Source organism: Camelus ferus, chromosome 6 (assembly GCF_009834535.1).
Source record: "Camelus ferus isolate YT-003-E chromosome 6, BCGSAC_Cfer_1.0, whole genome shotgun sequence".
Lineage (NCBI taxonomy): Eukaryota > Metazoa > Chordata > Mammalia > Artiodactyla > Camelidae > Camelus > Camelus ferus.
The window spans coordinates 58,393,084-58,420,911 of NC_045701.1; the positions used below are offsets into that span (position 1 = coordinate 58,393,084).

The following is a 27,828-nucleotide window of genomic DNA, read 5'->3' on the forward strand; positions in this document are numbered from 1 at the left end:
GAATATTTTCCCACAATGAACTGCAATACATTAAGCCTACCCATTAGCTAGAATATCACTGATTGTACTCTTGATCTGTTGGCCAATGGAACATTTGCATTGTCTGGGTTCCATTTAAGACAATATTTGGAATGGATGGAATCGCTCAGAACAGGAGAGCAACATTCAAAGTTCTCTTCCTTCACTGGAGAAAAATGTGTCTGGGCTATAAGGAATTGGCTTGTTAAAAGAAAGTCAGAATTCAGTACAAAACCCCTCTTAGCAGAACAAAGCATTTCCCTCTCCCCTGAGATCCTCAAGTAGTTCCATGAATATTTTTCTCTTGAACTAAAGTCATTGTTGCACAATGACATGAGAAAATAAAGGTGGTAAGATGTTCACCAACAATTAGGTAGAGTTGTTTGAATTCTTAATTGGGAACTTTATTTTTGAGATTTTGCCATTGTAAATGGGAGTGTGAATTGATCCTTATATGTGATTAAGACATCAAATGCCATTATAATTTACCTTTACCCCTGAAATAACTAGAGAAGTTGATTTTTTTCCACCTAAAAAGACATCTGGAGATTTGCTCTCAATGTTAATTTTTCATAATATTGGTATTCATTGAATAATGAAAAATGCCACGGAAAATTTTTACACATTAAAAATAAAAATCGTCCTGAAGGGTCAGAGCTCTGCTACACCCTTTTTGCTTACCTTTAAATAAACATTTAGGTGTATTAATATCACAGCAATTCTTGAATAGCACGATGTTGTTTGGCTTAGGTCATTTATAAATACTTGAAGAGAAAGGTATGAAAATTGAGTAGAGAGTGTTGTGGATTTAAAAGTACATGAATACATATACGGCATTTATTAAAACTTTCCGCAAGGATGTCTTCTTGGGAGTTGAGAGCCATGAGCGGGAAGTCTGCTGCAGGGAAGAACAAAAGCATGGCTGCGCGATAGTATTATCTCTGCAGCAGCAGTAGGCTCCCTGACGGAGGGTTGCGGCGACTAGTCTAGTCTGTTACACCGCAGTTTTATTAGTGACACCTTCCCTTATTCTGTCAGCTCAGCCGACTAAGCTGTTCCCCGAGTTCTGGTTGGTCACTATGACTCTGTTAAATGAGAGAAGGAAAGACAAGACAGAAAGGTGATTTGTACCAAGTGGGACAACAGGACATTTCTCTCCTTCGGAGTCGGCGTCCCTCATCCTCCCGGACGTGGAGGATTCCAAGACCGCATTTAACCCAGAAACCAATGCGTCCTATTAATTAGTTGCTACGCGTAGGGAAGGCAGTGAAAGGCTTATCTTCTCTTTCCAGCTGGGGCCAATAGAGCCGGGTTGGTCAGAGCTGCCTGGCCCGTGCGCACTAGCCCTGGACCCCTCTGGTCTCTTAGAGCCCGCACGGGGCCCAGTGGAGGTCAAGTCAAAGGGCACGACCGCAGGGTGACCCCCACCACTCTCGCCAGTGCAGTCCGCAGTTCGGCTTCCAAACGACCACCGCTAACACTGCAAAGCTGGAGGGCGAGGAGGGGGCGGGTCGAAGTGGGGGCGGGGCTACGGGGCGGGGCCGAAGAGGCCGTGGAGTGAGTCGGGAAGTGTAGTTCTAAAAACCGCAGTAGCGTAGCTATCCAGGCTCTGTTTGTGGGATATGAACTACAACTCCCAGGAGTATGCAGGCCCAGCCCGGGAGTCCATGCGCAGTGGGCGCCACATTGTATCCTATCAGGCGAGGAGAGGGTGATGTCACCTGCGAGTTGGTAACCTACGAGCGGCTGTGAAGGAAACTGTTTAACCGGATCCCATTGTACCCCGAGCACAGAGCCGCCTTTCCAGCATGCAGGAGCTGCTCAGGTAAGGGGGACGTGCTGCGCCGCCCGCCTCACTCATTCATTAAGTGGCACCGCGCGGTGGCGCGGGGGTGGGCGCGCTCCTCCGGGCCGGGCGCTGGGTTCTCGGCGCGCCCTCCCGCTGCCTCCCCGGAGCTCCCGGGCCAGTAGGTAAATATTAAACCCGTCCTTCAGGTTGGGTCTGGATGGGAACAGGACCTAGACAGCTCCTGGCTGCCAAGCTGGGTTTGGGAAAATGGCTGCAAGCGCGGCGCTAAGCAAGGCGAGCCCAGAGGAAGGCGCCCCCGAGGACCGGGGTGCCTCCCTTCTTTCTTTCTGAGGCGCTCGGATGCCAAGAGAATCTGCAGGCAACCACTCGCCGCCTTGCTGCTGATACCCCGGGGCTGGGACGCTGTGGGTCGTGGCTTTGGATGGGCGCCGCGGGCACTGTTGCTGGCCCGGGAAGCTCCGGGAGGGAGAAACCCGAGGCAGGCTTGGTGGACTCGAAGGTGGAGAGAGAGGAGCAGGGACTCGTTTACCCGTCCGCGCTTGAGTAGAACCCCCACCATCCTTGGCACCCTCACCCCAAGATTCATTCGAAATGGATGGAGTGGCTGTAATTTAGGCAAAGTTGGAAGCTAAAGGTCTGCAGAGAGAGAGGAGGAAACCCGCGCTGCGGAAGGAGCGTGGGGGTGTTGTCGGACAGCGGCGAGGGGAGGCTGCGCAGCCTGCGGACCCGGTTCGAGGCGCTGCAAAGCGCTCTCGCCCCCCGTACTTTTGGGTTGGGCGCATCTTGGTTCTCGCACTGATTGCCCCCTCGATAAGGAGCACCTGAGCTAGGAGGAAGCGTCTGCCGGGAGCCCTGGGCTGGGAGGTGGTAGTGGTGAGGAGTGTCGAATAATCAAACGGTAAGACTCGCAGTGGGGCAGGAGGGCTGGGTAATCGGTTTTCCCAGCTGGTGGGGAAAATCCAGCTGCTTGTGATCCGCTTGCTCTCCGACTGGAGACGTGCGCGAGGCCTGATAACTTTTATAAAGTCCTCTGGAATTCCTTTCCCTAGTACCGTTATTCTTTCGCTTACTTACTCATTCATCAAACCCTTGCTAAAGGCTCAGTTCTCAAGTTGCTCGCAGCCTGGGTTTGGGGTGTTCTGTCACTTGCCCCCATAAAATATTTTAGTGGGTCCAGGAAGAGAGTACACTATCCCTGAACCCCCCAATCTTCATCCGCAGGAGAGAGTATCAAGAGCAAATGCCACCCGTGACCGTTTTGCTCCCATTGAGGTGGTAGTTTCTTGAGGCTCGAGGAGGACCTAGTGAATTGAAGCGGAGTTTGCCTGCAAGATGAATCCCGTTGCCATGGCGACTCCTGCTGTCGGAATCTTAACTGCTCGCACTGCTGTTTCAATTCGATGTGGCTCTGCGGGCAGCTGGGAGGGCGTGGCCAGTGGGTGTGGTCAGATGCTCGCCCAGAGCCCAGCTGCTCTCTAGTCACTGGTTTCACAACCCAGGGCTCTCTCCATTCTCTTGTAAATAGCTTGGACACAGTTTTTAGACTCCTTTCCCTCTGGCTTACCCATAGCTGGTCTCTCCACCTCCTTCACTGGAAATAATTGTTAAGAGCCTTTTTCCTGAGACAAACTCTGAAAATTACAATCAAAAGATTTCTTCCCCCTTTCAGGCTAGCTGCATCGTTTCCCTAATAACAAAGTATGTTGTAATGTTGGAGGATGCAGCTTTCTCAAGGGAGGGAGTTCTCCTCTGTTATGTGTGAAGAGAGCTCCCTGGCCACCCGTAAAGGTCCTCAATTTGCCCTAGGTGAAATTCACTGGAAGTTTTTAGGAACAAGTAATAACTTCAATTGAATTCTGAAAGTCACTGTCATCCCTTGTGGTTCTCATGAAATCTAAAAGCCTGCCCAGAGGATGCAGGCCCTTGAGAAGGCTGGAATCTAGGAAGCCTGGGTCCTGCTCTGGCGCTGTCATTACTGGCTACCCTATTTTGGGGTAAACCCTCTGCCCCTGGGGACCTCAGTCATTGGTGCTATGGGAAGAGGGGCATTGAGGGTTTCCTAAAGTTTCCTAAAATCTTGTGACTCTAAGGAGGAGTTATTCATTGTCTTTTATTTTTCTCAAACAGATCTGAAGATGAGAGTTTCAAACCCAGCTTCTGACACTATGACATTGGGTTAATATTTCTGAGCCTTACTTGTATGGCACAATAGCCTGGCTCTTTGTAGTAATCCTTCAAAGTGGGCAAGGCAGCCATGTTAGTATTTATAAAATCAGTTCTTCTGCTACTGCTACTACTGCTGCTGCTGCTACTATTGCTGCTGCTGCTGCTGCTTCTGCTGCTACTGCTATCCCAGTATCTGGACTTCTGTTTATCCTTTTATCTTAGAATTGTTTAGGTTTTGACTTTTTATAGATTCTTGATGAATGCAGTTACTTATAATTTATTTGTATTAAGATTAATTGAATCACACAAATATTTTGCTTACCTTCATTTCATACCAGAGTGGATTATCACAGATATTGCAGTTAAGGGTGGTGGGGAAGTGTATGTCTTTGAGCATCTATGCATGTGCACTCGTGTGCAGGTAAGTGCTTTGTGGATGCCGCATGCCAGGTGGTAGCCATTCATCTCGCGTTAAGTACGTGGTTACATCCCCATGAGGAAACAGGATGGGAAGTTGTCACTCACTATTTTTGTCGTAGACCTTAACATTGAAATCTCCTTCAGTGATCTTTTTACTTCTTGACTCCCTATAATTCACTAACAATTCCAATGTGAGGGGTTTTCTCTACTCCTTGAAGGTCTTTGAGAGCTAAGTCTTTGTCTCATTTATCCCTGGCTGTCCAGCATTTAAAGCAGTGTTTGACCGTTGGTAGGTGTTTTATACTTACTGAATCAGTACTAACTAGTAGAACCCTGATTGGAGATCAATGATCTGTATTCTCTACATTGACAGTTCTCGCATCAGTTTTAATATTCCTCTTAGCTTTCTGTCAAGCAGTTTCATCTCAGCAAGAACCAGAACTCCTGTGTAGCATGTGAGCTGAAGTATAAAGATCTTTTCCTGTGTTTGAAATAGTCAAATTGTAGTTATTTGCTTTTGGAATACATTCATCCACATAGACTTTTTTTCCCCCTATAATTCTTAAAATTCTTATTACCCAAAACCAGACATTTCTAGATTTCTTTCCGTTGTACTGTTCTTGGCCCAGATAACTTTCCCAGGAGGTATAACAGGAGAATAGGGAGAGAGATCAAGGCAAAGACACCTAGAGACTTTTGCCAGGCACCATTTGGGTTAGAAGAGTGGTCAGTAGCTTTCTCATTTGGGGTGGATTTGTTCTATAAACAGGATGAGTTGTTCAGGCTGGCTTATGTGAGAGGACAACAGGGTAAGAGACATTTGTCCAATATTTGTAGCAATCAGTTATCATTCAGTAAGTCAGATTCTGTAGGTTTTCAGAGTATGAATTAGTGAGGAGGTGTGATAGTAAAGAGGGTGCAGTGGGTCGTGTCCTTGGGTGGTGCTTACAGGAGCTCAGTGAATAAGTGCCAAGGAATTTGAATCCTGGCTTTCTAGTTTTGTGGACACGCCTCTGGGTGTTAAGAATTCATGTGTGTCTGTGTGTGGTTTTATTTGAGCTCCTTTGTTTTTCGTGTTGATGCTGTGGTTCTCAGAACAAATAAGGTATTTACAAGCAAAACATAGTTAAGATGGAAAGTGTTTGATTTTGTAAATATTTGGGGGATAGTATAAAGAATGGCTTTGGCTTGAGAATCTTGAGGTCTTCTGTGAAATCACTTAAAAAGTTACAGCTGTTGGGTCAGGAGAAACAAGCTCTTCCGACAAAGATTGGTACCACTAAGCCTTAGGTGTTTGGTCCAGGAATTAATCACAGAGCTTGTAACTTCTGTGAGGCCCTCCCAGGCTTCGTGTCATGCTCCTCGTATTTCCAAGTGTTAAGTCTATCCTTATGTTGCAGGAAACAAAGCAACTTTGCCAACTTAGGTTAGCAAACTTGTTTCGTCTCTAGAATGGACAGCAGTCAAAATGAAAATTCTTCTATTTTGTAATTTTTCATCTTTGGATAAGGAATGTAGACTACTGTCACTTGTTTTGGCTTTAAAGTTTCTAACTTGGTAATGGGGAGAATCTTGTAAGTGAATCTTAAACAACATCAGATCATAGTGGTGTCCCTGAGAGCTCAGTTTAGAGGCAACTGATAGCACAGGTAATATTTAAGAAGTTGGTAAGGAGGGCAGTTTCTTTATGTTGGCAGAGAGGGTGGGATAGGCTGGGGCTGTCCTGTTCTCTCTTGAGGTTACGTTCACTTGGCAAGTCTTTTTACATAGATTGTGCTTAGAGTGGCTGATAGAGATTGGAACTGAAGGATGGCTCTGAAGTGCCCCTCCTCCCCTTCCTCCAAGCCATCTCTTAGGACCCCCGCTGAAAGAGGGACAGATGAAGATGAGATGCAAGTTGAGTTTGGTGACCTGCATTCTACTGTAGTGGACTATTTCTGCAGAAAAAAAAAGTGTTTACCTTTTCATTTTCTGGCATCCTTTCTACTGTTCCAAAAACAGAGAACTGAGCATTTTGGAGTGAGTTTGCATTCATAGTACACATGTCTAAAAACGGTTTAAATGTTAAGTCCTAGGAGCATTGGCAGCCAACGTATGGAGCCTGAGCCTCCCCTCACCCCACCATTAATCTGAGGGCACCAAATACACCCCAGCCTTGGTGGCCTTATTTTCCCTGTTGATGTTTAAGCACATCAACACCTGGTTTTTACCCCTGTCTGTGACTCTCTGGAGGCGCCCCTCATCTGGAATGTGCGCTCTTCTGAATGGCTGCGTTCTCCTTGTGCTCTCAGATCAGGCTCGAGAGCCGCAGCTTCTGGGAAGCCTTCCCTGCCCATCCCTGTGCTTTCACCAGCCCCCTATCCCCACACAACTGAACACTCAGAGCTAAGGGACACTGATAGTCCTGGGGATGTGAGGGACTATACTTGGGCCAGGCCTTTCCTGATACCCGACATGAGCTCAACCACTGACTCCTCTCTACAGCTGTATGAGGTGGGTACTGTTATCACCGTTTTACAGCTGAGGAAACTGAGGCGTGAAGAAGTTAAGGAGCCTGCCTAGCTCAGGTCGCACAGCTGATGACTGGCAGAACTGTTCTTTACTATTGCCCTCCATATTGCCTCCCTCTGGTTTTCCTACGTTATTCTTTTCTCTGCATCGAGCTGGGGAGGGGGTTGCAACTTCCTTTGTGTCTCTTAATTCTAAAACAGCGCTGGCTCAGTAAGTGCTGGGTTGATTGAGAGGGAAAATGTTTCTTCACTTAAGAATTTCTTAGAGTTGGATTTTCTGGAACAGAAAAATGTTGCATGAGATTAAAAATGTTGCTTTTGCATATTTGAATGATAAGAATTTTTGAATGCCCTCCTTTTTGCTATATGAATGACAGGCAAATTATTTGAAAAAGGAAATGCTCTTACATGCCGTCTCTGAATCTATTTGGAGTCTGTCCAGCTTTATACCTTATTTGTTAACTCAGATAACTTTTCGGTAAGTTGAATCCCTTATCTGAAGAAAGCACTTCTCACCCAGAACAGGGCCACAGAAGCCTGTCTTTAGAGTTAAAACTCCCATAACTTCTTACCTTCCCAAGTCCTTGTTGTCTTTTAACATAAATTGTGAAAACTCTTTTGAAAAAAAAGTAATGAAAACTTGAGCAGTAGTCAAACGTGTTATCTAATATTGGGTATCCTTGGATATTAAAATAAGCTTTTTTTCCCTCACCTTAGCAGAGAGACTTACTTATTTTTACAATGGGGCAAATTTGGTGCCAAATATACAATTGCAGTTCTTTTAAACCATAGCTGCTATTGTGAATTAAATGTGGAAAACTCGGGAAGCAAGTTCAATTTCCAATGTAGTTGGTGTGATTTCCTGACTTACAATAGACCTTTTGATTTTGGCTTAACACTGGATGTTATGCCCCTTTGACAATATTTAATGAGGACAATTGAATAAAACACAAACTGACATTTAGGGAAATAATAGGAAATTTATGCCCTAAGAGCATATTGCCAGGAAAGGAACATGAAAACAAAAGACTTGTTAGCCCTTAGGCTGCTCAAAGATAATATTCATTCAACAGACATTCATTTCAGAAGCTTTTTATTTAATTCATCTTGTTACATTGCCTAAGTATGTCATTCACCTTTAGTAATATCCTAAGCTCATTCTGTTCTATAAATTGCACCAGGATTGGAGTTGAAGGTTCCTTGTATTTCTGCCAGGCACACAATTAAGGTCACCTATTAAACTGGTCTTTGTCCTTTTCATTTCTGGGGGAAAAAAACCCCAAAACCTATCTTCTGTACGATTGGCAAACATTGCCCATCTGATGCTCTGAGTTTAAACTTCCAAGTGTAGGTAGCCCAGATCCAAGCTTTAGGCGTTGTCTGGGCAATACAGATGCCCATCTTTTGTTTTTTGAGATGAGTTCTTACATTCTGGCTTATTGGCTCAGCTCAGTTTGTTAGTGACGTCTAAACCAGGTCAAGGGCATGGGTTAACTTTGCCTTCTCTTGGAGCCACAAACTGCACCTGTAATCCTAGTCAACTTTTTTCTTTTTTTTTTTAAACTCATCATGCTCTTAGTTACAAAGGAGAGTAGACAGTGCCTAGACCCTGTGGATATATCTGTGCATAGCCATCCTCACTAGGGGCCAAAGATGGTACTGTATTATAAAATTAGCTGATGAAGTTCTTTGTTTTTTCTGACCCCGTAAGTTAGAGGCAAGGCTTTGCCAATAGTTTGCCAAGGAATTACATACATGCTTCTGACAGGTGTCCTCCTGTGAAGAGTGGGCCAGGACTAGGGGCAGCTTCCTGAAACATAGCCTTGGTCTTTTCCCGTTCTTGGTGGGGTGACCACAGTCACTAGTGAATGTGTTGGTGCCCCTTCGGGGCTTCACTCGTCTCCCATGAAGCTCCTGCAGATTTGCACCCTGGAAGAAGGGTGAAGAGTGGTGGTCAACATCATTCACCAGGTGAGTGAGATTGTTCATGTGTATCTGGGCTGAAATTTGTTTTTGTTTCATAGAGATTGGATAAAACAAAGCAGCTAGCTATGAGTTAGAACCTATAGTTCTGTGACAAGAGTTAGGCTAGGGACCCTTCTCAATCTTGAGAATGTATTACAAAACTTATTGTGAAAAGGTAAAGGAAATGAAATGGACAAGTTAAACTATACGGAGGTCCTTGCTGCATTCTCTACTCTTGAAAGTTGGTGAAATCGTGGATATAGAAAATATGGTTTTGGCCAAGGTAAATGATTTAGGAATTGAAAAAAAAATGCTGCCACAATTACCCCGTATTAGTGGAGGCTATCTGATTTAAGATAATGGTGGTAAAAGAAATAATAATAACAGTTCTGTTTGTTTCCCATTCTGTTTGTGTGTGGCAATCTTGTTTGCATTAGAGGTGTCTCCCCTCCTACCCCACCCTGCTCCCTGCTCAGCACTTAGTGGTCATTCAGACTAAAAGTCAGAGGGTGTGGAATGAATCTTGTTGAAATTGAAGCCGGTAGCTGAGGCTTCATTGTGCCCTTAAATATTTTTGTATTTTTAAAATTAAGGATAGAGATTAGGTTGGACTAGAAAACCTCTGTGACCCATATAGAGCTTGACACTCAGTGAGTAGGTGACACTTCCAACTAAAGTCCCAGGAACTGTGGCAGGAGACTGCCCTGCCTGACACTTTCTGCTAAGGGATTGATTTTTAAAAAGAAGAAAAAAATATGTATACAGATAAATAAATAAATATTTTTTAGGTTGATCCAATTTCTTTACAGGCTGTGACTGAAGTGACTTTTCTTCTATACCCCACCTTTTCCTACTACACTCCTTGGATTGTAATTTGAGTCTGAAGGACCAGTGACCTACTTCCTTGCCAGTTTGGCTCTCACAGCCTCCCTGTGGGTAGACGGGGATGGCTGTCCCCGGGGGGCCAGGCTCCAAACCAGGGGAGCCACACTCCACCAGGGGAGCCACACTCCCGACCCTACAGAGCAGTACGTCTTTCCCCCTTAACCTCCTACTGAGAATAGGGAGCTGTGTACAGAGGGAGCCGAGAGGGGATGGCCTACGTGTTCATTCTCCCAGGCTCAGATTGTTTTTCTGATGGAGCAAGTTGGGGGAAGTAGGTGGAGGGGAGGAGAGGGAGCTATTGGGTTTCACTTATCTTATCGTTTGTTTCCCTCTGGATTGCCTTTGTTTATACTGTCTCCTCAGGTCAGGAATTCCTCCAACAGAAAGCATGTGTCCATGCGGGGATGTTCAGATTGTTGCTTCCTTCTCCTTGTGCTCGTTTGCTGACTTGGCTTTCCTCTCTCCAGCTCGATCTGAAGGAGGGCTAGAGGCATTTAACCTGCTTACAATGTTTCTGTTATATGGAAAAGAGACTATAAAACAACGAATTGAGGAAAATGGGTTAATAACTTTTCTGATACGGAAAGGGGAATGCTGAGTAGGTTTAAATTCAACATCTACGTATAACTTCTTGATGTGGTTGGAGAGTGTAGAAATGGATGTTTGACACCTTGAATGCAGCCCCTTCGCCTTTTGGTTGCTGCTTGGCAGTGGCACAGAGGGAAAAGAAACACCAGTTGATTTTAGGTTCAGATTTGGGTAATCTTGGCAGTTCTTTTAAACTTCCTGGGCCTCTGTTTCCTCATCTGTGAAATAATGTGAAAATTTAAAGATTTTATGAGAACAGTTTCATCTTAAAATAATGACCTCACTTATATGGTATTGTGTAATGTTGATGTAATGTCCACTGGGTTTCCCTACAAGGGAGATCAGTGAGGGGGAACTCACCTTCAGAGTTTCCAACGTTGGCCCCTGCTCTAGACTCTGTTCTATGGCTGGCTCTAAACTCTCAAGATCTGATCTCTAGGCTGTTCTCCTTAACTGAACATCTTCTAGTCGCCTTCCCTAGTCCTGGGGCTCAGAAAGTCCTATAGAACATGAGGAATGATGCTAGACAGTGTCTTTGGGTGACCATCCAGTTGTTTCAATTGATAATCTCCTTGAACCAGAAGTTGATTACTACCATTGGCACACAGGATGGATGTAGCCAGATACCATGTTTTATTTGGCCAGTGCAGTGTTATTTTTAAAAATGGAATGATTTTAGCCAGCTTTTACACTCTGATTTGTCCCTGACCTCACCACACCCTAGTGCCTCATGCACAGCCACTTTGTGTGATATTTCTTTACCTCCTTGGCCCTTGAAGGCATTTGAGTTTTCAATCCCCATTTTAATCTAAATTAAATTGCAATAAGAGTCTCTTCAAATGTTTATCCAGCCGTGGGCTGGCAAACCTACCCAATCCAGGGTTTCTCAGTCCCAGCACTGTTGGCATCTCAGATGGGATCATCTCTGTGGAGGAGGCTGTGCTGTGCACTGTAGGGTGTTCACAGCATCCCTGGTCCCTCCACATTAGATCCCAGCAGCAACCTTGCCCCCCGTTGTGACAACCAAAAATGTCTCCAGCCATTGCCAAATGTCCCCCAGGGGGGCAAAGTCTGGCCCAGCTGAGAGCCAGCTGACAGATTTTGGATGGCCTGGGAACTTCAGACATTGGACCAGGCTTGGATATTTAGGGATAAAGAGGAGTTCATCTGGGAAGCTGAGCTACCCTGCTGTTTTTTATTTATTTGGGTAGTTGGTTAGAGCAAAGTAAAGGTCAGTGGATTAGACCCTTTGGGGTCACTTCTCCATTCTTCCATGACCACAGCCCGGGAGGCCAGTCCACAATTTAAGGACATGTCCTTGATCACAACAGGGAGACACTGAGACACTTGATGCTGGGTCAGGGCAAGCCCACCAGAGCTAGTAGGTAAACAGCTTTGAAGCCCATGGCCTGTGTTGGTAGGTCAGTAAAACTATCTGTGGACAAGGAAGATGCGGCTTTGGGGAAAGAAAAGGTCATCTCTGTCATTATTGTCAAGGGCCAAGATACTTTTTTTGGAGAAAAAAAAAATGGGGCCATCAGCTTTTAAAAATGACAGTTTACCTCAAAATCAGCAGTGAGGGAAGAGCTCTAAAAAGGATTAGCAGCAGACTGATGTTCCTTTTTTTTTTTCTTGTCTCAAAAAAGACTGTCTTTTAAATGTGACTCAAAAACGTGGGCTTTGTGGAGATGAGTATAGCTCAGTGGTAGAGCACATGCTTACCATGCATGAGGTCCTGGGTTCAATCTCCAGTACCTCCATTAAAAAAATAAATAAATAGAATAAAATTTTTACAAGTAAAATTTAATTTTAAAAATTTTAAATTTTTAAAATGTAAAAAAATTTAAAGAAAACAACAACTTGGGCTTTGACAACAATCAAACTTGCCTTGCCTCTTGAAAAACGTCCGTAAGTGTTTCAGCATATAGAGGGAGAATGTTGAGAAGTTTTAATTAACTTACCCAAGCTCAATCCACGAGCAACTAAGCAAAGCTAATGCTTAGGGAAGCACACAGTTTGAGTTAAGACAAAAACCAGAGTCTCTTCTCATGGGTAGGCGGGACTTCGGAAGGAATCCATGCTTCTTCCTAAATGCTGTTGGTTCTGTCTCCTGGATGGGCATCAGAATTCTCTATGGTACTTTTAAAAGGAGATGCTTAGGGGCTCTGATTCAGTAGACTGGGGACCCAATCTTCAGAATTCTTGAAGCTCCCCAGGTAATTCTGATGTTTAACCAGTACTGAAAACCAGTGGGAAGAGCACAGGATCCTGGTGTTTGGGAAACGTGGTTATAGCTGCAGATGTGTGCTGGGCCGGATGGTTAAATACACAACTTCATTTTCAGTTTTTTTGTATCTGTTTTGGTGTGAATATTTTGTCACTTTTCTAGAATTTTGAATTTGTAAAAAGGATAGATCTTTTACATATGGTATAGTGTGCATTACCTGGTACCTGGACCCTAATGCTTATAATAACCTTGAAGCTTTATTATATTTTGGCAGACTTTACTGCAAAATTTGTGGAAATTATCCTCTCCTTTTCAAAATGCTTTCCTGGGAGGACTGATTTTTTGTATAAACTTATTGTTTAAAAGGAAAGGAAACAGAAACCCAATCACAAATGGCCAATACCATGAGTGCCTTTGAGATTAAAGTGGCTGGGAGAAGGGTAGTAAAAGCTCTTACTAGCTTCTATTCTAGAAAAGTCTAGATTCTAGGTAGGATCTAGATATTTCACAGCTAGGTTTAACTCAGTGAGTTTCCCATCAGATTCTTCTCTGGCTTCATAAACATGAGGTAGACTTGTTTGTTGCAAGTTTCCCTCCTTAGCCTATGCCATGGGCCATCATGGAGGACTTCAAAGTCCCAGAGTTACAACTACCAAAGATGAAAAATACAATAAAATGGCTCCTTTTGTTTGGATTTTACTTAGAGTTTCAGATTAGATCCAAATTTCTATCAAGCATAGCAGACACAAATGAATAGCTAAGTTTTAGGGGAAAATATTATACCGAGCATTTTATGGACTGTCTTATAAACTATGAAAGTGACACCTTAAAGCATCATTCATTCATTTATTCGTTTGGCAGGTAAATATGTTTTGATACAGGGTGTCAACATTTTAGAATGCTGTTTTAAACCTCAGGTTTTTCCCTTTGGAATATAGAACTCTTGTTTTACTAAATAAATTTGAGGTCATCCTTTGTCTTCAGCTTCTGAAATAAACAAATTATGTTGTGCAATAGGTGAAGACTCTCCCCAACGAAAGATTCTTTGCTTTCACTGGCAAGTAATTTCATGTTTTGCTTATTTGGATCATGTCCATGTTTTCAAAGGAATGTTCACAGCATCAGTTATAGGAAGCAATACATGGACAAAGAAATAGTTGTGATAATGCCTTAATATTTATGGACCACCTGATCCATGGGAAACTTTGTTGTAATGAAATTTTTTGTTGTAATTGAATCTGGCTCATATTCTCATAACTCCTAATTATGGGCTGGGAAAACTTTGCACTATTGTATACCTGCTGTGATGATAAGCTAAGATTTTGGTGATACATTTGGCTTATCCATACTTTGCTTTAAACTTGTTCCATTTGATTATTTTGCAGGATTTTTCTGCCTTAGAAGCCTTCACACTGTAAAAAGCACTCAAGTATGTAATCTTGCCTGTAAAGCTGTGCGTGTTGAGTAAAGAATATTTCATTTATAAGGGATTACGTAGCTCAAGGTTTCTCAAATTTGGATTCATGATCCTTTGAGAAATACTGCATTAAAAGTTAAATTGCTGCATATTTAGGTACTCACTTGGTGCCACTGGGATCATAAACTCATGTGTAGAGATAGACTTTGAGGTACTGCAGTACTATTCAGGTATAAGATGCTTTCCCAGATGTATTAGTTTTATTGCTGCATAATGAATTATTACAAATTTAGTGGCTTAAAACTCCACCAAGTCAGAAGTCTGGGCATGCAATGGCTAGGTTCTCTGCTCAGGGTCTCACCAGGGTAAAACTCATATGTCAGTCAAGGCTACAGTTCTCATCTGGGTCTCAGGGGATTCCTTCACGCTCACTGGTTGTTGGCAGAATTTATTTCCTTGTGACTGCAGAACTAAGAGCTGCTGCCTGTTGGCCAGGGGTAGCTTTTAGCTCCTAGGGGCCACCCACATTACATGCCACATGGCCCACGTTGGAAGTTTACATATGGATGTTTGGTTTCTCCTAGGTTAGCTAGGGCACATCTCTATCATTTCTTTTCTGCAGTCAGCCAGAGAAAAGGCTGAGTTTTAAGATCTCACCTGATTAGGTAAGGCCCACCCAGGATGATCTCCCTTTGACCATATACTGTAACATAATCACATGAGAGTGATATCTCATCATATTCATAGGTTCCACTCACCCTCAAAAGGTTATGGGGTGTCATTTAAAGTTCTTCCTGTCACACCAGATAACAGGAATTATGCCAGTATACTGCTGATGGTTATTAAAGTAAAAATCCAAAATCCAAAAATGGATGACACTTCACAAAGATGATTCAGGAAACCCCTATGTCTTTTTAAAATGTCTTCCCTTCAGATTTATTGCTTTCCATTCCTACTTTTCTTGTTTCAAGTAGAGTGAAAATGAAGATTTTAAAAAGTTTTATCATTAAAATTTCGTACACACATTCACAAACACATAGAATGACTAATATAGCTAATATGAGACTCATCCATATACCTACGGCTTCACCATTTATCAGTTCATGACTGATCTTTCTTTTCCACCTCCAGCTCTGGGATGATTTTAAATTCCAGACACTTGATAATCTCATCTGTAAATATTTTAAGAATTAGTATATGTCCAAATAAAATCAGGACTCTCTTTAAAAACGTAACTAAAATGCTGTTATCATACCTAAAATAATTTATATTATTTCTTTAAAATTACCAAACATTTCAGTCAATTTTCAGATTTACAGTTGATTTTGTAAAAAGTTTGTGCAGCTCAGCATTCCGATAAGGTTCATATATTGCAGTTTTTAAAAATGTCCCTTAAGCCTCTCTCAATCCCATGTAGTATTTTTCCTTGCAACTTACTTGTGAAAGGAACTGGGGTATTTATCCTATAGCATTTCCTATAGTCTGGACCTTATGGTACAACATCTCTGTTTCCTTTAAATTAGTTAAGATGAAAATAATTGATGCCATGAACCTATCTGGTCACTAGAGGTAGAAAAACTTATTTGGTAAATAGAATGTATAGATATAACTTACTAGAATCCATATGTGTATAGACATTTAGAGGTATATTTGGGAGTAGAGCAAGCATATTAGATTTTTCAGATTCCTATTGAGAGCAGTGTAAGTGTTATATACTTAAAGTGAGTGAATTAGTGCAGTTTAAATTCTTATGAAAAAGATACATCTGGATTCATTAAGTGATACTTGGATTTGTTTAGTCCTTCAGCCAAAGTGGTTTCGTTAAATAGGGTTTTAGCTTCCATAGAAGAAAAGACTTTTTTTTTTAAGGGGGAAGATATTTCAGTTTTGAGTTTTTCAAAATAACCAGCTTTTTTAAATTGTGAAAATCATGAAATAATTGCTTTTCTATAATAGAGTTTTGCTAGTTAGTTCATATCTGTAGGTTCTCCAAAGACATGCCCTTTATCCTCAAAGAAGATGATGTATATTTTAAATACTCATCACTGGAAAATACTATTTTTAAAAATGCAACACGTAACATTGTTTTTGGAGAACAATTTTATATGACTGCCATTGAAGGAAAGTAGAAGAGGCTGTCTAATTTAAATTTTGTTTTGGAGGGGAAAAATAGTACTGGGTTGAGAAAAGCTTCATTAGGAACATAATAACAGCATAGGGGATACAGAATGTAAACAAATGGATGTGGCAAATTGGGAAGAACTGACATCTTGACAATATTGGAGTCTTATCCATGAACATGGAATATTTTCCACTTATTTAGTTTTTTTCTAATTTAGTTCATCAGAGTATTTTAGTTTCCCTATAAGAATCTTGTATGTGTTTTGTTAGGTTTATACCTATGTATTTCATTTTTATGGTGCTAACGTAAATAGTATTGTGTTTTTAATTTCACATTCCACTCATTCATTGTTGGTATGTAAGAAAGCAGTTGACTTTTATTATTAACTTTGTATCTTGCAGACTGTTTTTTTGTAGTCTTTATCAAGCTGGGAAAGTTTTCTTCTATTCCTAGTTAACTGAAAGTTTTTATCATGAATGGGTGTTGGATTTTGTCAAATACTTTTTCTACATCTATTGATATGATTCTGTGATTTGCTTACCTGGGGTAAATACCACTTCATTTTGGTGTGTAATCCTTTTACATGTTGGATTCAATTTGCTAATATTTTGTTGAGGATTTTTATGTCTGTGTTCATGAGTGACACTGGTCTGTAGTTTTCTTGTAATATCTTTGTCTGGTTTTGCTATTAGTGTAACACTGGCCTCACAGAATGAGTTAGGAAGTATTCCTTCTGCTTTTATCCTCTGAAAGAGATTGTAAATAGTTGGTGTAATTTTTTCCTTAAATATTTGGTGGAATTCACCAGTGAATCCATCTGTGCCTGGTGTTTTCTGTTTTAGAAGGTTATTAATTATTAAGCTCTCTGTCTTTATTAATCTTATGACCTGTAATATACAAACTGATCTGTTTGTAGATAGTTGATGCTAAAGAATTATTTTCAGAGTTTAAAAAGAAGGTTCTCAAAATTATAAAACAAACATGTCAACAATTTTTATTTAGCTTATTAATTAGTGAAGGAACTGGTAAGATGTCAAGACCAGTTCAAAGGAGAATTTGAATGACATATATATGTCTGTTTGTCTATCCACCCATCCATCCACAATTAGAAATGCTAAAATAAATTTGGTAGTAGATATAAAACTGGTTAATACCCTGAAGGGCTATAAAATGTAATGTCTTCTTTTCTACATGTATATAAATCTACTGTATCTCTACCAGGAAAAATCCATTTGCTTTTGTTATAGGTAAAAACCATTCATTACATTGCTGTGTGTTTTTTAACAAGTTAATTCCTACTCCTACAGAGCTATGAGTCTGCCCAGCATGTTCTGAAACTTTTTCGTTTCAGGACACTTTGATCCTATTAAATATCAGAGACGCCAATGAAATTTGTTTGTTTAATATGTTAATCATATTGGCATTCAGAATTGAGAAACTTTAAGACTCAAGTTTTTCATTTAAAAAAATCAGTAATGAAAGCTGTTGCATGTTACCTGCCTGATGATTTCATCATGAATATTGGAACTTTTGGAAAATTACACTGTACACCTATTGAGAGAATGAGAGAAAAAACAGCAAATAACATCTTAATATTATCATGAAAATAGTTTTGAACTTGTAAACACCCTACCTAATGAGATCTGAGACTTTTCCAGGGCTCTCCCAACCACCCTTTGAGAACCACTGGCCTAGTTAGAAGGAATAAAAAAAGTCAAATCTAATCCCTGGACGACCTGCTAGACCACAAATAGCACTTCACTGAAAAGATACCCAGTAATCTTTTTTGACCATTTCTAAATCTTGGTTTTTCTTCCTAACAGTAGTCCCTTCTTTGACAAATGTTGTCCTGCCCTGTGTGGGGAATTCTCAAGGCTGTTCTAAAACTATTAAATCAGAAACTTATTTTATTTTTTAATTGTAAAATTAATATAGGTTACTGTATGAAAAAATAAATAGGAAAGTATAAAGAAATAGAAAAAAATCTTACAGAAGAGGCAAACAATATTAACATCATGGGAAAATATCTTTATGAAGGCTTAAAAATAAATCATGTATTATTTGTACTCTTGCATTCTTCCCTCAACTAAATGTTGTCAAAGCATTTTTCATATTATTAAAACACTTTTTTTATTTTGGTAGAAAACACATATCATAAAATTTGCCATCTTAACCATTTTTTAAGTGGACAATTTAGTAGTGTTTGGTATATTTACATTTTTGTGAACCAGATCTCCAGAACCTTTTTCATCTTGCAGGACTGAAACTCTGTACCAATTAAACACCTCCCCTTTGCCCTCTCCCCCTAGCCCCTGGTATCCATCATTCTCTCTTTATCTGTGAGTTCAACTACTTTAGATGCCTCATTTAAGTGGACTTATAAAGTATTTGTCCTTTTATGGCTGGCTTATTTCACTTAGCGTATGAACCTCAAGATTCATTCATTGTTTTTTGTAGCATGTGACAAGATTTCCTTCCTTTTTAAAGCTGCATAGTGCTCCATTGTATCTAGAGACCACATTTTGTTTATCCATTCACTCATTGATGGATATTTGGGTCATTTCCAACTTTTGGCTATTGTGAATAATGCTGCTATGAACATTGGTGTGCAAATATTCCTTTGAGACCATGCTTTCTTTTTTCTTTCTTTTTTTTTTTTTTGGATATATACCTGGAGGTGGGATATACCCAGAGCCTGCCTGGATCATATGATAGTTCTAGTTTTAATATTTTGAGAAGCTGCCATACTCTTTTTCCTTAGTAGCTCTATTTCATATTCCCACCATCAAAAGTGCACAGCTTTATCAATATTTGTTTCTTTCCAGATTGTTTTTGATAGTAGCCATCCTAATGGCTATGAGGGTATTAAAACTCTTAATACATTTTTTAGATGTTAGCATTTATTTCCATTTTATGTGGTGTATAGGATAATCATTTTCCTAATATTTTTCCATTAAAAACTATTATGACCATCTTTTTCAGATTATTTTCTTAGGATGTATTTCTTGGAAATAAAATAACTGGGTCAAAAGGTATATAATTTTAAAGTTTTTTGTTAAATACTGCCAAATTGTCCTCAAGAAAGGTTTTTTTTTTCCAGGTGACACCGAATCAGGGTATTAAAACATCTTTCATTTCATCCACATCTGTGCTGCAAATATTATTACAAGTACCTGTGATTGAACAACTGACAAAAGTTATCACATTGTACTTTAATTTGCGTTTTAAAAATCTGTTATATAGAACTTTTTTCTCAAGGCCAGTTGTATTTTTCCTTTCTCAGATAGTCTGTTTGCCCATTTATCTATCTATATCTCAATATTTTGAACAGATCATAAAAGAGATTAATTAGCAATGCAGATATGAAGCTACCAGGGCTTTTCACAAACGTGGTAAATAATCGTGGAGCCCTTTTGCAGAAAACATATGAGATCTGCAGGTTTTAAAGGACCTAAAGTATTTCTCTGTGATTAAGGGTCTCTGGGCTGCAGACATGCATAATTAATTATGTTAACAAGCCCTTTCCTCATCTTGAGGGAAACGTTATGTCAGCTCCTGCCATTTATGGCCAGTTTACATTTCCTGGAGTTTGCCTCAGTGGTTTCTTACTGTAATTAGTTTTTCTGCTGATAGTGAGACTGCTACAGAGAAGGCTTTTTTGAAAGGCAGAGAGAACAGAGAGATGATATGTAGTTTTTCCATTGGGCTGAAAATGTTTGGAAGAATGGGATTTAGAACAATGAAATAATCCAAATATTATGAGGAGAGAGGTAGAAGTTTATATTAGAATGGTTTATGTGATAAAAGAAATGTTATACCCAGTTCTTTTTGTTTATAAACGGTGTCACAAAACAGATACTCAGATGCTTAGCTAAAATATTTAAAGCACTGCCCCACAGCACCCAATATTACAGTAATGCTGTGCCCATCGCAGGCTGATTGGCTTCATGTCAGGGTATCATAAGTCAGTATTGTCGGGATGTGGCTCTTCTCCTATGGTAAGTACTTTAGGTTTATTCTAATTTAAACAGAAAAAAAGAATCCTCTTCCAAGCATTGAGAGAGGTTCCTGTTTTGAATCTAATTTTAGATAGTTATGGCAACCCATAATAGAATAGAATACAGTGTTTCCTAGCACATTTTAGAGAAGACCACTTATTCAAAATTTTCATGGTTCTGTTCACATTTTTTTTTTTTTCTGGAACTCTCCTTTGAGGCGCTGTGGCTGGCTGTCCTCATTCAAGAAGTAACAAACAAAATGCACAAGACATTCTGTGGAGCTTTCTGCTGGCAAGAGTTGGCAAGTAGATGGGACCCAGTGGTGTAGGGGTGGTTAGGAAAGGATTCTCTGGAGTAAGGACTAAGATCCAGGGGAGAGGTCACTTTTGCACTCTCCTCCCTGAAACATCAATTCCTGTCTTCCTAGCCTGGAAGAATGGACATTTCTCTCCAGCTGATCTCTTAGTTCCTAGGCACCATCCAAACCGCAAGTAGTTTGTTTCATTATAAAATGGACTGATGGAACAGCATTTCCAAGAGTACCATATGCCTTTCTGAGTAAAGAAATCAGACACTTCACACACACATTCTCTGGACAAATGACACCTCTAAAGTAAAATGGACCATGAGATGTTTTATCTTAAATTTTTATGTTTTCTTGATTTGCAATGGCAAAATCTTGTGAAATATCTTTAATATGAAACAGATTTTGAAGTCTTTCTGTGACTGGTAAAGTTCAAGGCTAAAATTATTCAAACATACTCTTCTCGTTAATGGTAAGGAGTTCCAAATTATTTTATGAATTTACAAAAAATTGACTTAAAAATGTAAAAGACTCCCCTGTTATGTTCTGATTCAGCCATTCCCTGTTAATTCTTATAAAAGTTTTAGGTGAACTATATGAGTGATGGACTCACATTTTGTAACTTTCTTTATGCAGGTTTCATTTTTCAAAAGGGCTGGTCCTAAGTGGGTCAAACTTTGACAGTTTGTAAGAGATAAGATCGTTAATTTTCTACGGAGATTGGCAACTGTTACTTGGTTTGAGTTTACTGAGATTTGTCAGAGGTATTATTTATCTTGTTTTGTTCTACTGAAGAAACAGTTTTGATACCTAGGCTTAAAAGTGACAATGTATAGGTCCATATTATAGCAATAATTCTATAACTTACTTAGTACGCTCATCTAGTTGAGAGGCATGAACTTTTTTGAAGGGAGAAAAATTTTTAATAATATCAAACAGAAAGCCTTTACATGATCAGTTGTCCTACAGAGAACTAATACAGGTAATTAAGTCAGTGTTTCAGACTGCATGTTATGGTTCACGATACAGAAAACTCTCCAGTGGGGGAATGTGGATATTTCAGCCTGCCATCTACTTGTGTCACTTTGGTCTCTTGGGTTTCAGTTTCCTCACATATAAAATGGAAAGGTTTGGATGAGACCACAGGTTCTGTGACAGTTTTGTCTGCAGTGGCTTCTAAAAGAGTGTTACAGTTACTGACTGAGTTGACCCTGAGTATTCTGTATCAGAAGTCAGGTTGACTGCTTTTTGGATCTGGCAAAATTGAAACCTGGGATGTGTAATTTGCCTAGTAATAAATTGAGTGTAATGACAGAATCGGAGTTAGAACTCAGGTCTCCACTGCCATCACATCCTAGATGGTTCTCTGACACAGCTCTAGATGTCAGATACACATGTCCCTTCCCCCACTTCGTATCCTGCCACATTCCGGGTGGACAATGTTTAATCTAATGCTAATTGAATGTGACATTTCTTTCCTACCCAGCCTGGACATGGCTTCAGAATCCATCACAAAGCGACATTCTAATAGCCACAGCTAACAGACAAGGGAATCTAACTGGTGTGACTTTGTAGGTAGTAGAATCTTTAAAATAAAAAAGGCTGCTGTAAGTTTTTTTTTTTTAAGGAGATTTACTTACATCATTTTATTCAAGTGGAATATTGTTGCTTTCTCTTTAGCAGTGGTTCCCTCTGTGATGATTACTTTTTAATTAGAAAAAATTATAGATTCCCACATGACCATGAATTCAGTAACACTTGAAATGAATTTCAGTTTTATTTATCATGCTACATAAATTCATTTGGGAAAATGGACACATATCTTTGCAATGTTTACATGCTTATGAATGAAAGACTCCTTGTAACACCTTTACTCAGTCCCCCCCATTCCCATCCACCAAGAGTCAGGCATCAGAAACTGTTTTTCTATACTACTTTTTTTTTCTTGGTTTTAGGTTAAGTTTTTAAAGTAGGAGCAAGTTTTTGTTTTAAGGGATCTCATCAGTGGTTTCTATTCTATGTGCTGTGAAATCCCAGTTCCAGGAGGTGCCTCGGGGAGACCCCCCTTGTGCCCCACACCCTGTCCAGCGTTGACCAGCCTGTCTACTTCAAATTCTCCTACATACTGGGCTTCTCCATGAGATTTCATTTAGATAAAGGGTTTCATGGCTTTAAAAAAAAATTGAAAGCCATTAATAATCCTACTTTCCCATTTTACACAGTGTTTGGGGGTTACCCTATTAGTTAACACTAATAAGGGTAGCCAGGATAAGGACCACTGTTGTCCAACTTGCAGGCCACTCCTTGTCCCCTGTCCCCTTACCCAAGCTGCTGTCCATAGGACAGTGGAGGATGTAAGCTGACACCATGGCTTAGAGTCCAGCACGTACTTATATGGGAGGAAAAACTGTTTACACTGTAATACCAGGGGACTCAAGTCTATTTCCATCCTTGAATAAAAGGTTATGTGGTGTACGTATTTGTAAATGTTTGTCTTGTTTGGGTGTGGGCTTCTGTCACTATTTTGGTATGGGTGGAGGGATGGTGAAGCCTGTTTTTTAAGCCTAATTTTATTTTAAAATAGTAATGAGTGATGCTATGGGCAGAAGACAGTTTCCTTTCTCTTTTCCCCTGTGCTGTGTTTGTAGCATGCTTTACTTTGTCCTGATTTTAACTACTGCCTAAGCAGTCTCTGGTCTCGTTCCTAGATTTTGCTATCTATCAAGAGACAACCTCAGGGCTCATTTCTCTGCATTGGTCCCCTATTGTCATTATGAAATCGACATGCCGTCAAGACATCAGCCAGATTTGATACTGAACACACCTGGTCTGAGCTGCCTTGTTTTTTTGGCCTGGGATGTTAGCTTGAAGCCAGATGTCCCTCTAAAGCTCGCTGTGATGTTTAGGACTTGCTTACCTCAGTTTACCTTGCCCATGTGGGGCTGTGGGTGATTCTGAATAGTTGGAACAGGGGTCTAGTGACAGTTTGCAGAGGGTGCTGTGTGGATCCCGGCTCCATACCTGGGTGCGGGGTGCTAAATGTTTCTGATTAGATTCTTCCAGGTCTGTGGGGCCCAGGCAGACCCCTGACGGGCCGCTTGCTTCCTCGCCCTCCTGGGCAAGTTCATCTCCCGGGCAGAGATGCTTTTGTGCTAACTGCGGCAGAGCAACCATTTCACTTCAGTCGATAGTTTCAACCTCCATCTTTACCATATATTTTAACAGATCTGATGCTGAGAAACTGAAATGACTTTCTCTGGACCAGATCACTTTTTACTTAAAAGCAGAAATGCCCAGGGTTAGGAAATAAAAGAAAGAAAGAAAAAATACCGTAAGAGAGTTTTCCGTCCGAAAACTGAAACTATCTGCTGTCTTTAACAAGAGGTATTTCCCCCTCATCTGTTAGCCCTTTAACAAGTCTTTTTTCTTCCAGAATAAATTGAGGGTGGCTAATTGCAAGATTATTAACCACCTAGGGGAGGACTTTGTGCAAGAGCTTTAGTTATCATAGCTCATCACCAACCTGCTAGAGACTCAGCAGGTTCCCTTCCAGGGGAAAAGCTTGATGAGTAACGTGCTGAGTGTGAACGGCCCCCAAAGTATATACAAAGTTAAGGTGCTTTGGTGGAACTAGTTCCACTAATGGTCACTTGATTTTCTTCTCAAGGCCGATTGGGAACTGGGGGGTTGTTAAAATGTCCACCGCACATGTCTGTGTTACCAGGATTATTGATTAGCTTGCTGTGGTCACAACTAGAGTGACTTCTATTTCAGGTAAAAGTAGGAATGCAACCTCAAGGGTTATTACCCAGGAGCTGTTTCTTAAAGGCATCCCTAGAAATCTGAGTAAGATCTGTAGTCGTGTTAATGGTAATGTGTCAATATCAATTTTCTGGTTTTGATAATATTTCATAGTTATGTAAGATACTACCCACTGGGGAAGCAGGGGACTTTTCTGTACTTCTTCTTTGATTGATTGATTGATTGATTTTGCGATTTCTTATGAGTGTAAGGTTATGGCAAGGTTAAAAAGTTAAAAGAAAAATATCCTGAGAAGAATTACCATTCCAGGTGAGACACTTCAGGTCTTATATCTTTCATTCCCTCCTTCCTCTCTCCTCCCTCCTTCCTTCCTTTCTTCTTTCCTCAGCTCTACTGAGCTGTATTTCATACATGTAAATCACCTAATTTAGAGTATAGTTAATTGGTTTTTTTCCCCACAGTTCATTGTGTATCTGTAGAGTTGTGTAACCATCACCACAGTCTACTCCTAGAACGTTTTCTGCTTTCCACCAAGGAACTCCATAGGCACTGGCCATCATCTGTGTACCCCATCCTCCCCCCACCCCCATCTCCATCCCAGGCAACTATTTATCTGCTTTCTGCCTGTATGGATTGGCCTATTCTGGACATTTAATATAAATAGTGTCATAAAATATGTGGTCTTTGGTGACTGGTTCTTTCATTTAGTATAATATTTTCAAGAGTTCATCCATGTCAGGGCATGGATTGCCAACATGGTGGAGTAGCAAGACACATACTTATCCTCTCCCATGAATACACCAAAAATTACACCTACAGACCAAACAGTTCTCACAGAACACCTACTGAGCTTTGGCAGAATATATCTTACTTTGGAAATACAAGAGGATTCCTCACAAAAATGGATAGACAGCAAGTTTCTTTTGTATACACAGGGAACCATATTCAATATCATGTAGTACCCTATAATGAAAAAGAATATGAAAAGGAATATATGTATGACAGAAGCATTATGCTGTACACCAGAAACAGACACAACATTGTAAACTGACTACTTCAATAAAAAGTGAACCATTAAAAAAAAAGTTTATCCATGTTATAGCATATATCAGTACTTAATTCTTTTTGTTGCCAAATAATATTCCATTTTATGGATATACCACATTTTGTTTATTCATGGACATTGTGGTTGTTTCCATTTTGTGGTTATTATGAGTGGTGCAGCAGTCATGTACAAGTTTTTGTGTGAACATATATTTTCAGTTCTCTTGAGGAAATACCTAAGTATGGCATTGCTGGGTCATACGGAGATTCTGTGCTTAACATTTTGAGGACCTGCCAAACTGTTTTCCAAAGTGGCTGCACCATTTTATATTCCCACCAGCAGTGAATGAAGGTCTCAGTTTTCCACAACTCAGGTGTTTTTTAAACACTGTGTTTTTGTTGTGTTTGACTATTTCTTCTTGTCTTGGTGGGTGTGGAAGTAGGGAGCTTGAATGGTAACTTTGGAGGAAATGAAACAAATGAAAATCAAATGAATTATTTTCAGATTGGCTGAGTGTAGCTCTGGAAACCTTTCAGCCCAGAGCCTACAGACCTTCCTGTTTGACTGGATATGACATTACCAGGAATTTTACTTTCCAGCTTTTATTCTCCCCGAGGACAGAAAAGAAATATGTCTTTTCCTCAGCTAGACATGGAAGGTTCAAACAAACGTAAAGGACGCCTGAGTTATTCACAATTCTGCGGGAACGTGTGCTTGGTCTCTGCCTGGAGTAGTTTCTCTAAAATCATTCTCTTGGTGCTTCCTCTGTGCTGTTCTCCACCAGAGTGTAACCTAAGAGCTGAATCAAGGTTTGTTCAGTCAGAAAAGAAGCGGTGACTGGATGCTGGTCAGCTGGCACAGGCCGTTGGCAAGACCACTGCAGAACATGCTTTCTGAGGCTGCAGCCTCCCGGGTTTGTTACAGGCCTGCACCAGCTGGTGGTGTTTGCATTTTCCCTGAGCTCAGGATAGCTGGGCCTTTCAGTCCTCCATGGTAGTGAGCAGGCAAGTCCGGAGAGCTTGGAAATGGCCCAGTACACCGGCCGAAGACAACATTGTAGCTTCTTTGCCCGTGTGGCTGACTTGGGGAGCAGGCAGGGAAAGGAACACCAAGAAATGTCCTTTCTTAGTTCTAGTGTGTAGATCTGACCACTCCCACTGTATTCTGGCCACTGTTGGTGACTTCTGGTCATATATTGGCAAAAGGCAACCAGATTATTTTGCTGGCTGAAACCACGCTATAACAGAGAAGTTATAAAGGCTTGCTTCTTGTGACCACCTTTCTCATGTTCCCCCTATTTTTTTTTCCAGAAAAGGATATATATATTTTTTTATTCAAGTTACCAGAAATAGGAAATGAGAGGGGGGCCCCAAGGCTGGAGCAAATAATGACCCCCCCCCCCAATTATCTTCTTGCAGAGCAAAACTTTTTGAATGATGGTTGCAAGAGTGGATTTTCGCCAGATTTTTGTTAGCACACTCAGTGTGAGCCTCTGTCACTCTCCTCGTGGGCGGGACTCACTTCACACAGGTTGTGTCAGTCCCTAGGGCCTCTCCAGGCCTGTCTTAGCCGGCCTCTCCTCGTTGAGCACTGTCTAGTCATACCTCCTTTGACTTCCCAGAGTCTCTCCCTTAAATGCCTTACATAGGTCAGGAGAGGAGCCCACATTCCTTTCCCCTCTCCATTAAAAACTGCCCATTCAGGTGCATTCTTTCAATGTCCTGTGTTACCTCTGTTGAATTGGTATCTCGCTTCCATTAAAAATGTGGTTGGGGATATGTATGTATCTGTGTGTGTGGGTGTGTGGTTTTTGGACAGCTGTCTATTTACCACACCTATGCAAATTGTTTACCCATTTTATTAAGCCTATACGTCATAGATTAGGCAAAAAAAATTTTAAGTACAATCATTGCAAGGGTCAGTTTCATATCACCATGAAGCATTAAAATACTTTAATTTTAGAGTAGCAGTCGATACATTTTCTATTGGCTGGCCCATTGTGTAATTTCTATAATAAATGTACCTGGCTTAATGACTTCCATTGGAGCTATAAAGAGTTGAGTTCTAAATACATACAATACACATATATTTCTTTTTACTTGTTTTTGGCCCAGCCAGTGCTTTGACCAGGTTCAGAGTTCATAATGCCGTTCTGTACTCCCCAAAATAGGAGTTTCTAGCAGTTAAAATATTTTTTAGAATAGCCCTTTGATATGCATTTGTTTATCTGGCATTGTGTTTGACCTGATCCTGGAAGAAAGAGAAACGTCTTTTAAAAGGCTGCTTCTCATGCAGGTAGCAGGTAGAAAACTGGCTCTTCCTAATTTGTGTATGTGCCTTCTTTGTTACTGACCACAGTGGACCCAGAAAGGCAGCCTGTGTGACATACCAGGCCTCAGAACCAGCTCCCTGTGTGTGTGACCAGTTTCTAAGGCAGTAAGGATTGATCAAGCGTCAGTCACCATAACACTTCGTACAGCTACCTTCATCCTCAATACTATGAGTGGGTTTATCTGCATTGCAGCTTATCCACAGAATATGTCCTTTTTTCTCTTTGTGACATTTTCACTTTTGATGGGCTTCTGATTATA

General features: G+C 40.7%; 1 protein-coding gene across 3 annotated transcripts in view; it reads left to right on the forward strand.

Annotated features, from left to right (window-relative positions):
* The first annotated feature begins 1,696 nt into the window (after window positions 1–1,696).
* Window positions 1,697–27,828, forward strand: part of DAAM1 (dishevelled associated activator of morphogenesis 1) — a 155,628-nt gene continuing 129,496 nt past the window's right edge. For 2 of the 3 annotated variants that reach the window (XM_032482118.1, XM_032482120.1), the window contains exon 1: window positions 1,697–1,843. The gene's annotated coding sequence lies outside the window, so the exon portion shown is untranslated. Of the gene's footprint in view, window positions 1,844–2,069; window positions 2,727–27,828 lie in introns of those variants that run through there. The other variant, XM_032482119.1, reaches the window with a different exon arrangement.